Here is a 10,405-nt window from a genome sequence, read left to right on the forward strand (position 1 = left end):
CCCTGGAGTTAAAATCAACTTTTGGTACAAAGTTTCCCCATGCACTTAAAAGCTCTCTATAAAATCCAGGCAGTTTTTCCGTCATCCACAGTTTTGTCTTCATCCATAAAATGTCATCCCCCATGTTAAAATTCCAACATCTGTTTAAAAAATATTTCATTGTTTTTTTCCACTCAGCATTATTCTGCTCTTGCAGGTATTGTTTGACCACTTTAACTCTCAGACTATTTTTTTCTCTGCTTTATGTCCATTAATCCCAGCCCACCCCTCTCTATATCTCCTAAAATCGTGTTATGTGCTATTCTGGGGTTTTTTCCATTCCATAAATAGTTTAAAAAACATTCCTTCAACATCGTTTCTGTCCACATAGACATTTCAGTTAAATATAAAATGTACCATAATTTAGAAACAATTAAAACATTTAAAACCAACACTTTTCCTTTTAAACTTAAATTCCTTAGTTTCCAAAAGTTCAGTTTTCTCTCAATATCAATAATTAGATTTTAAAATAGAATTTAAAGCAATTTTCCAGACTAGCAGCATTACCAAATTTCATGTAAACAGTTTTGTCCTCGTTCACTTTACTTCCTGAACCTTTACAAAATTTATTAACAACATTCATAACTTCTTTTACACTTTCCTTCCCCTTTTGTGTGTGTGTGTGGCTTAATTAATTTGTAATATTTATAACACTAGCTTAATACCTTATTATATTTTATGAAATACAGCAAAAACGTGTCAGACACTCAGTGTCTGGTTACTGGTTAGAGACAGCTGAAGGTTTAAAAAAGAAAAAAATTCTCCGTCAGGCAGAGACGCAATGCGAGTCGCATTCACGTCTGAATGAACCCACGTTTACCAAAACTCTGCTGGTTAGTAAGTACGTATTATTAACGTTACAACCCGAAGTAAAAAGCTGAAGAAACCCTAAACCAGGGGTCTCAAACTCAAACTGGCTTGGGGCCATTTCTGAGACTGACATTTCATCAGGAGGCCGCAGAGCTATTTTAACGTTAAAAAAAGTACAATATTTCTGTAAATGTCATGTTTAATTTCTATTATTTAATGTATAATAATCCTTGAAAATATATAAGCAGTGCTTTTATCTTTTTAATATACAGTCATAGTATTGACTTCATTATGTTCTTTGTTATTTCAGTTTTAATGAATTTTCTATTATATGTGGGAAAATATTAATAAGTGAAAGTGATCCCATAACTTTTGAATGGGTAGTCAATTTTACATAAGCTAGTTGGACAGAAAAAAATAATACTGCTCTGTGTAATTGTATAGCAAGCTACATAATATTATACTTCATTATATACTTCATTATGGCAGTATACATACTTTTATCCTCTGTACATTTCTTGATGGCTGTGTAGCAACGGGTGATGCGACCCATGACACGGAGCGCAACTTCTGCTCCCGAGCACTTTGGAAAGTAATGCTTTGACTCGTTTTAAAGCGTTGTTAGACGCGACATGTGAACGAACACATGAATGTTTACAGTAAATCAAAAATCAAACGAATATAAAACAAAGTGAATAAAAATCTTTCTGCAGGCCAGATTATGTCATATTTTTGAAAGGTGACGCGGGCTGCAGAGAGAGAGAGGGCGGGCCGCAAATGGCCCACGGCCGGGAGTTTGAAACATTCATGGAAAAGATCCGCAAACGCGAGTGACTGAGGGAGAGAGACAGAGAGCTGTTCTGTGTGTTAGTGAGCAGAGCGGGACACAGCAACACATATGTGTGTAGGGAGGGGCGCTTTTACTACTAGCCTATCACAGAACGCTAACACAATCAGGTACCTAACAATGTTTTTCATTTAATCCGAGCACAGATATTGACTCGTATTACTCGTATAATACTCGTACTCGGCAGGAGTGCTTTATCTGTACCGGATACTCGTTTCAGACGAGTATCCGGCTCATCTCTAATTAAAAGCATTCGATAAAAAAACATTACAATTACCTTTAGTCAAAGCACCCTTATATAAAATCTTGATCCATTTGATTAACTAAAAATACATGTTCCACCCTATCAAATGCCTTTTCAAAATCCAGACTAATCACATATCCTTCTTGTTTTTCTTCTGTCATATACCACATAGTGTCCCTTATACTCATCGTCACATCCGCAATATCTCTTCCCTTAACAGCATAAGCCTGGTTTGTAGTTATTATTTTTGGCATTATTTCTTTCAATCTGTTAGCTAAAACCTTTGCAATTATTTTTAAGTCTGTGTTCAACATTGATATGGGTCTATAATTCTTTAAATCTGTCTTTTCACCTTTCTTTTTGTAAATGAGTTTCATTAATCCAATCTGCATTCTTTCATTAATTTCTTCCCTTTCAAAAATTTCTTTAAAAACCTCTTTTAAAATCTCTATTAAAATCCTTATAAACTTCCTTATAACACTTATAAAATTCACTTCCTAAACCATCAATACCTGGGCTTTTCTTTTTATTTAGTTCTTCAATCGCTTGTTCAATTTCTTCTGCCCTAAACTCTTGTTCACATTCCTCTTTATCTTCTTCGCTTACTTTTGCTTTTATTTTGTTAAGAAAATCAGTTTTTTCTTTCTCCTGTACTCCTCTTGCCTTAAAAAGATCTTCATAAAAATCCTTAATTTCTTTTAGAACACTTGCATTTCCTTGTACTATTTCTCAATTTTTTCCTTTTATCTCCTTTATTGTTTCAGCATTCCCTTTCTTTTTTTCTAAATCAAAAAAGAATTTAGTACATTTTTCTCCTTCAACCATATACTGTGCTTTACTTCGTAATCTTGCTCCTTCATATTGCTTTTCCTATACTTCTTTCAACTTTTCTTCGATTTCTTTGATCTTTTGAATGTCCTTCTTTTCTTCATTTAATTCTTTTTCAAGACTTGCTTTCAATTCTTCTCCTTAAACCTTTTACATTTTTGCACTAATTTACAATATTTGATTGAATATTTTTTGATAGCATACTTTACATTTTCCCACCATATTCTCTTATTTTCTGCATACATTACACTGTTTTTCTCATTCTCAATAATTTCTTTCACGCTTTCAACATAATTTTTGTCTTTCAAAATTTCTGTTTAAAACCAATACTCCAGGCCCTCTTTGTAATTTCTCCCAATCTATGTTAAAAAATAATACTTGTGATCGCTTAAACTTGTCTCCTCATACTTAATATCTTCAATAAAATTCTCCAGATTTCTTGTACACAAAATAAAATCAATCCCCGTATTATACACAAAATTCATCACAATGTGTCTTCTTGAAAACTCTTTTTTCCTTTGATTTCTTTCTCTCCACATATCAGTTATTTTAAGATCTTCCATTAAAAGTTTTAGTTCTTTTCTTCCCATATCACTCTTCCGCCATGTCTTGTTTGCTAAAAACCGTATTAAAATCTCCTGCTATTACAATTTCTTTATAATCCTTTAAAAACTCTCTTAAATGATTAAAAAACCCCTTCTTTTCTTTTTCCTCCGTCGGCGCATGTACTTTAACTAAAAGATTTTCTTCCCCTCATAATTTACTTCTACAACCATACATTTTCCTTTTCCATCCTTGTATAAAACTTTACTTTCTTTAAAAACGTCACTTTTCATTAAAATTGCGACTCCTCTTCCATATTTTCCATCACTGCTATTATGTAAAACCCATCCTTCCCATTTCTTTCGATAGTCCATTAAAATATCATCTTTCCAGTTTGTTTCCTGCAGTAAAATGATGTCCTGATTTTTAAAATGTTCAGTTACTTTTTCAAATTTCTTAAAATCTAACAGTCCCCTCACGTTAAAAGTCACACATCGTAAAACCATGAAAAAATAAATAAAATAAAAACCTTGAATACAATCATCTCAGTCCATCTCCTCTCCTCGCCTTAACACCTCAAATCTATTTTCTCTTGTCAATTGGGACTTTAATTTCTTTTTTCACGCCTTATCAATGTTTGGCGTTAGCCTCATTGTTCTTCTCCTCGAAGGCCTTTTTCCCGTCTGTCCATTACTCCTGCTTCATCCATTTCATCTTCCTCTCTTTCGCTGTCTTGTGCTGTACTCCATTGTTCCTCGTTACCTTCTTTGTCCATTAACACATCCAAACCCTCCGATATCTCCATTTGTGTTTTTTCTGTGTCCTTTTCCCGTACCGTTTCCTCTTGATTTTCAGTTGCTTTTTCTTCAATTATCTGCTTTTCCGCCGTTGCTTCTTCTCCTTCACGTTCTGTTGTCTGCTGTTTCTCTGTTTGTCTCCCCTCTTCCTCCATCCAACACTCACATTTGTTTATAAAGTCATTGCAATCCGGGCACCTGACTGCTCTACACTGACGTGCAAAGTGTCCCAGCTCCTCGCACTTATAACATTTAAACTTAGGGCACTCCTTCAGCAAGTGTTCCGGGCTCATGCACAGCCGACAGGTTTTCACCTGATGGCTGTGCATCACCCGGAAATACTGGGAGCCCTCCGCAGTCTCAAACTTTGTGCTGTAGGGTAATGATGCCACCTCCTTATACAATACAATACAATACAATTTTATTTGTATAGCACGTTTTAAAAACAACTTACGTTGACCAAAGTGCTTAACAAGGCAAGGAATAAAAATACAACACGAGAGAAACACAGGACATCAGAGGAACATCAAGGAATATTAAAAGCTTTTGAGAAGAAGTAAGTTTTTAAGGAAGTTTTAAAAAGTGTCAGGGTTTGGGCAGATCTGATGTGTAAAGGTAGGCTATTCCATAGCTTCGCTCCATAGACTCCAAAAGCACGGTCACCTCTATTTTTGAGCCTGGTTTGAGGGACAGATAGTAAGTTGGAATCACCTGATCTAAGTGATCTTGGCTGGGGGACTGGATGAATCAGTTCAGATAAGTACTGGGGAGCTTGGTTTTGTAGAGACTTAAAAACAAAAAGTAAAACTTTATAGTCTATTCGAAATTTAACCGGTAGCCAATGAAGCGAGATCAGAACTGGTGTAATATGGTCAAATTTGCGTTTACCTTTGAGGAGTCGATTCCTTCCTTAGGGAACCTCACTCTCACGTATCTCGTACCGTCCTCTATGGCGGTGCCCGGATACACTCTTCTGCTAAGTTTTGTGATTGGCGCAACCTTCCAGCTTTCTAATTTCTCTAAAATTTTATAATCATCTAGGTACCCAGGCAAATGCATAAAAGAGACGACATACTCCTTATTTTGTAGCTTTCTTATGTTGCACTGCACACCTTTAATCATTAGTCCTTCCATTAGATCCTCGCACATTTCCTCATTTTCTAAATCAGTTCATATTCATTATTATTTCGTGGTCTCATTACCAAAATGAAGAGCTCTTTTCCAAAACGCTATAAATCCATTTAAATAGTTTTCAGAAAAAGTACATTTTTTACCTAGACCCACACATTTTGTGAATATTCAATTTATTCTGTTATAATTGTTTTTTTGCTCAATCTGAACATGTTGAATAATGATTATTAAATCAAACGACAATATTGTTGATTATAAATTCAAAGATAATTTCATTTTTTTCAAAACGCTATAAATCCATAATTTTCTTCCATAAATTGATGTTTTTTCTTTAAAAAACAAAAAAAAACAAATGAGAACATCCAACATATACTCAGGGACTCTACTATAAATTAATAAGTAAATTATTCAGATTGTGATATACATTGGAGCCAGTATGAAATAAACAGAATTACACATAACTAACTATTACTCCCTCCATCATTTCAGTTTTCTCCTTAGCAGGGCGTCAGGAACCTCTTTTGCTTACACATATCTCTCTCTCTCTCTCTCTCTCGTCTACACACAGTTTGTATTAACCTCACACACACACACACACACAGCGAGCTCCCCTCGTTCTGTTCTCAATGACATACCGTAACAACGCGCTCATAATGTCCAATCCAAAAAGCACAACTTTACAGATGTCCCTGCATTGGTCACTAGCCACATTTTGTACTTTTGCACGACATTGATCAATGTATCAAACGCCAGTCTGTCTATCAGCAGGCTATCGAACTATTCAGTACTTTTCATGATACGTTAGCAGGCTTCTTCACAGGAATTAAACTTTATCGCGAACGTACCAAACAGTATTAAACGAGCCAGTTCTGAAACGAAAGTTGTACATACCAAACACTTTGATTAAGATCGACTTGCAAACGGGTACCTTCTCTGGGTGATGTATTAACATGACATTAATCCTCATTTTGAGTAATGAATGAACATAAACAAACATCTGTTCAGAGTGCCGCCATTGGATTGCGTCGAACGCTCATCGAGTTCTGATTGGTCGAGAGGATAAATCGCGTTTAGGCTAAAAATAGACTCGGCGCTTATCGCGTTTTGGAAAAGAACGGGATCTTGTACCTACATTTTAACAAGGAAATGTAGTGATTTGGCATGAAACGTTCATGGAGCAGTGAATAGGTTCAGTACACAGCCAAATGACATGACAAACTCATTTTTTTTAAAATGGCGTTTATCGCGTTTTGGAAAAGAGCTCTTCAAATGTTCCCTTGTCCAATCATGTCCGCTACTGCTTTTATTAAATCTTCCGCTTTCACTCCTTCCATATTATCATTCATTCACAATCACTGTTGCTTCTTTTGCGTAAATCCTTTGCTCACCTCTTTTCTTTGCTTTTTCACTGTTGTCATTTTCTCGTTGTCTTTTTTGCTGTCCATTTTCGTTACAGTTGCTTTTGTTTTCAACATTTTCTCCGCTGTTTTCTGTTAAACTATCTTTCTTGGCGTGTTCATTTAAATCTTTTCCAGCTCGTCGTCGTTTTTCCATTCCCTTTTCGTTACCGTTGCTTTAGTTTTCAAACATTCCTCTTCTACTTTCAGTTAATCCATCTTGCCTTGCGTCTTTATTTAAATCATGCCCAGCTCGTTGTCGTTTATCCAGTCCAGTTTCGTTGCCAGTACTTTGTTCCTTAGCCATTTTAGTGTTGTTTGCCATGCGTACGTCCGATCTTTTTTTAATTTGAACTAAATACAACTAAAAACCACCTCACAGTAAGCATTAAGCTGCTGTTCGGTGGTTTAAACTCAAAATAAACACTTCACAAACAATAAATTAAACTCAAACCATAAACTAAATCAAATTAAACAAACCAACATAAGGGAGCCTTTCTCCCACTACTACCGGCACAGACACTTCCTGGAACATACCAAAGCGGGCGTGCTCAGGGTGGTGTGGCCGTAAGCGAGCTCTGACTCGATTAGAGAGACACTTCAAGACTAATATGGCAATGCAATACCATCGGCAAACACTTACAGAAAGGATGCAATTATGGAAAAAAAATTTCATGAATAAATAATTAACTAAATAATGAAATGCTTACAGCACCTGGTATTCCCAGGCGGTCTCCCATTCAAGTACTAACCAGGCCCGACCCTGCTTGGCTTGCGAGATCAGACGAGAACGGGCGTGCTCAGGGTGGTGTGGCCGTAAGCGAGCGCTGACTCGATTCGAGAGCCACTTTAAGACTAATGTGGCAACGCCATACCATCGGCAAACACTTACAGAAAGGATGCATTTTTGAAAAAAAAAAATCATGAATAAATCATTAAATAAATAATTAAATGCTTACAGCACCTGGTATTCCCAGGCGGTCTCCCATCCAAGTACTATCCAGGCCCGACCCTGCTTGGCTTCCGTGATCAGACGAGAGCGGGCGTCGTTTTTTTTTTTTTTTTTGAAAAATTTTCATTTCAGTACAACACAAAAATCAAAACCATAAATAATACATTCAACCATTTACATACATTACATATTTACACGCTTAAAATCACTTGCATCCAAATTACTAAAAAGAAACTTAAATAGGGTTTTCATCAGCATCTGGTAACTTCCAGTGTTCCTCTAAAACACAACAGACTTCTGTTGAAAAAACATCATAAAAAGTTTGCAACATTTTTGTACACTTAAAATGCACATACAGTTTTTCTATATATGATTCTGTTCTCCTTTTAACATTCCAAACATCCATCACAATGTTTTCTTTTTTTGCCACAGTTCTCCTTTCCCAAATTGCACTTTTCATCAACATTATACACAGATTTATAAACTTCTTGTTTTGACCTTTCTTTGCTCAACCAAACATGACCACTCTGTTCCATTCAAATTCATTTTCATTCCAATCCACAGTTAAATCTTTAATCATACTTTTACATTTCCTTAAAAAATTATCCAATTCTTTGCAAAATAAGAACATATGTAAAATCCCCTCTTCTTTTTCCTTGCACACTTTACACATAGCATTTTGAGCGAAACCAATTTTATATAAAACCGACTCTGTAAAAAACACTTTGTGTCTTATAAGATACTCTTAACTTTGCAATTTTGTTTCCACACATTTACCCTTCATGTTTCACCATATATCCTCTGTTAAATCCAAACCAGTACTCATTTACAATTGGTTCTTTAAAAACCCCATCTCTAAAAACACAATAAAACCTTTTTACATTACATTCTTTAAAATCAACTGTATTTTCCTCCATTTTCACATAAATATTCATTTCTTTTGGATCTTCATTCATACACTCTATTCTTTTAATCCAGTCTCTTGGTATTGCACTCTTAATAATTTCATATTTGTTGGTTATTTCTGTTTTATTATATTCTTCTTTTGCTAGTTCCATTGCATCCACCACATACTGTATCGGTAAAAACCCCTCTTTAAACTCATACAAAATATCTCTCACCCTCGTTATCCCCACTTCCATCCATTTTTTAAAAAATATTTCTTTCCCTTGTTTTAAAATATTGTTATTTAAGAACAAAGGTTGATTCAAAATGTTTTCTCTCCCATGCGGATCATACTCAATTTTCGTTAAAAACTTTCCCCAGGCACTTAAAATTTCCCTATAAAACTCAGGTAGTCCTTCCGTCATCCAGACTTTTGTTTTCATCCATAAAATTCCATCCCCCAAGTTAAAATTACCACTCACGTTTGATATCTTCATTTAAATATTTCTTAATAATTTTCACTCTCAAAGCATTTTTTCATTGTTCCACATCCATTAAGCCTAAAATGCCCTTTTCCACCGCCCCTAAAATTGTGTTGTAATGCAATCCTCGATGGTTTCCCCTCCCATATAAAATCAAGAAAACATTTCTTCAACCTTTGTTCCATCCATAAAGGCATTTCGGATACATATAAAATATACCAAAGTTTAGACACCATTAAAACATTTAAAATTAAAACCTTCCCTTTCAAATTTAAAGTTCTGTTACCAGGTGCTGTAAGTTATATCTGTTACCATTTTCTCCCACATTTCCTTTCTTACTTTCTTCTCATTCTTCCCCACTAAAATCTTCATTTTTTCAACTTTTTTAAAATCAAAGCAATCTTTTAAATCCTTGGCTTTACCAAATCTCATATGTTGTTTTATCCTCATTTATTTTGCTTCCAGACACTCTACAATTTTTTCCTACAACCTTCATAACTTCTTTGATACTTTCTTGTCCTTTTACAATTAACGTTGTGTCATCAGCATATTGAAAAACTTTTCCATCTGCTTTATTTCCTTTTTTTTCTATCCCTATTAGTTCCTCATTTTGTCTTATTGCTAGTCCTAAAGGTTCTGATACCATAATAATGCTGAGAGCGGGCAACCCTGTCTAATTGATCTTGTAATTTTAAAACAGTCTGTTAAAAACCATTACATTTTATTTTTGTTAATGCACCTTTATATAAAATCTTAATGCATTTAATAAAATTCTCTCCAAATCCAAAACTATTTAAAACTCCAAATAAATACCCATGCTCCACCCTATCAAAAGCTTTTTCAAAGTCCAAACTGATTATATATCCCTCTTCATTTTTTTCTTTCATGTACCACATAGTGTCTCTTATACTCATCCTTATATCTGCAATATCTCTCCCTTTAACCCCATATGCTTGATTAGTTGTAATTATACTTGACATTACTTCCTTTAACCTGTTGGCTAAAACTTTCGCTAAAATCTTCAAATCCGTATTCAGCATCGTGATTGGTCTATAGTTTTTTAAATCTATGTTTTCTCCTTTCTTTTTATATATCAGCTTCATTGACCCCATCCAGTGGCGGTTCTACACGGAGGCCAAGGGTGGCCCGTGCCTCTGTAGACAAGTCCCTGGCCACCCCTGTGGCCACCCCGTGCTGACCAAATAAAAAAGTATACATTTATTTTGATTTTACACGCGAGCGCCAAAAGCGGAACTAATGTGACACATAACGTTCTACACGGGCAAATTAGAGCGGCGCACCCAACCACTGTAGCCAGCTGCGGGTGCTGCTCGGCGAGTGTCTCAATTCGTTCCCAATCTCCCGATGTTGAGAATGTGTATGCAGGTTTGGGCACTGGTATGGACTCTAGCTGACTAGACATTGGGACACTGTTCACTTGTTCTCCTGT

General features: G+C 35.5%; 1 pseudogene; it reads right to left on the bottom strand.

Annotated features, from left to right (window-relative positions):
• Positions 1-7,339: 7,339 nt before the first annotated feature.
• Positions 7,340-7,458, bottom strand: LOC129416919 (5S ribosomal RNA; annotated as a pseudogene).
• Positions 7,459-10,405: the final 2,947 nt, after the last annotated feature.

The sequence above is a fragment of the Misgurnus anguillicaudatus genome, chromosome 21 (genome assembly GCF_027580225.2).
Source record: "Misgurnus anguillicaudatus chromosome 21, ASM2758022v2, whole genome shotgun sequence".
In the NCBI taxonomy this organism is placed as follows: domain Eukaryota; kingdom Metazoa; phylum Chordata; class Actinopteri; order Cypriniformes; family Cobitidae; genus Misgurnus; species Misgurnus anguillicaudatus.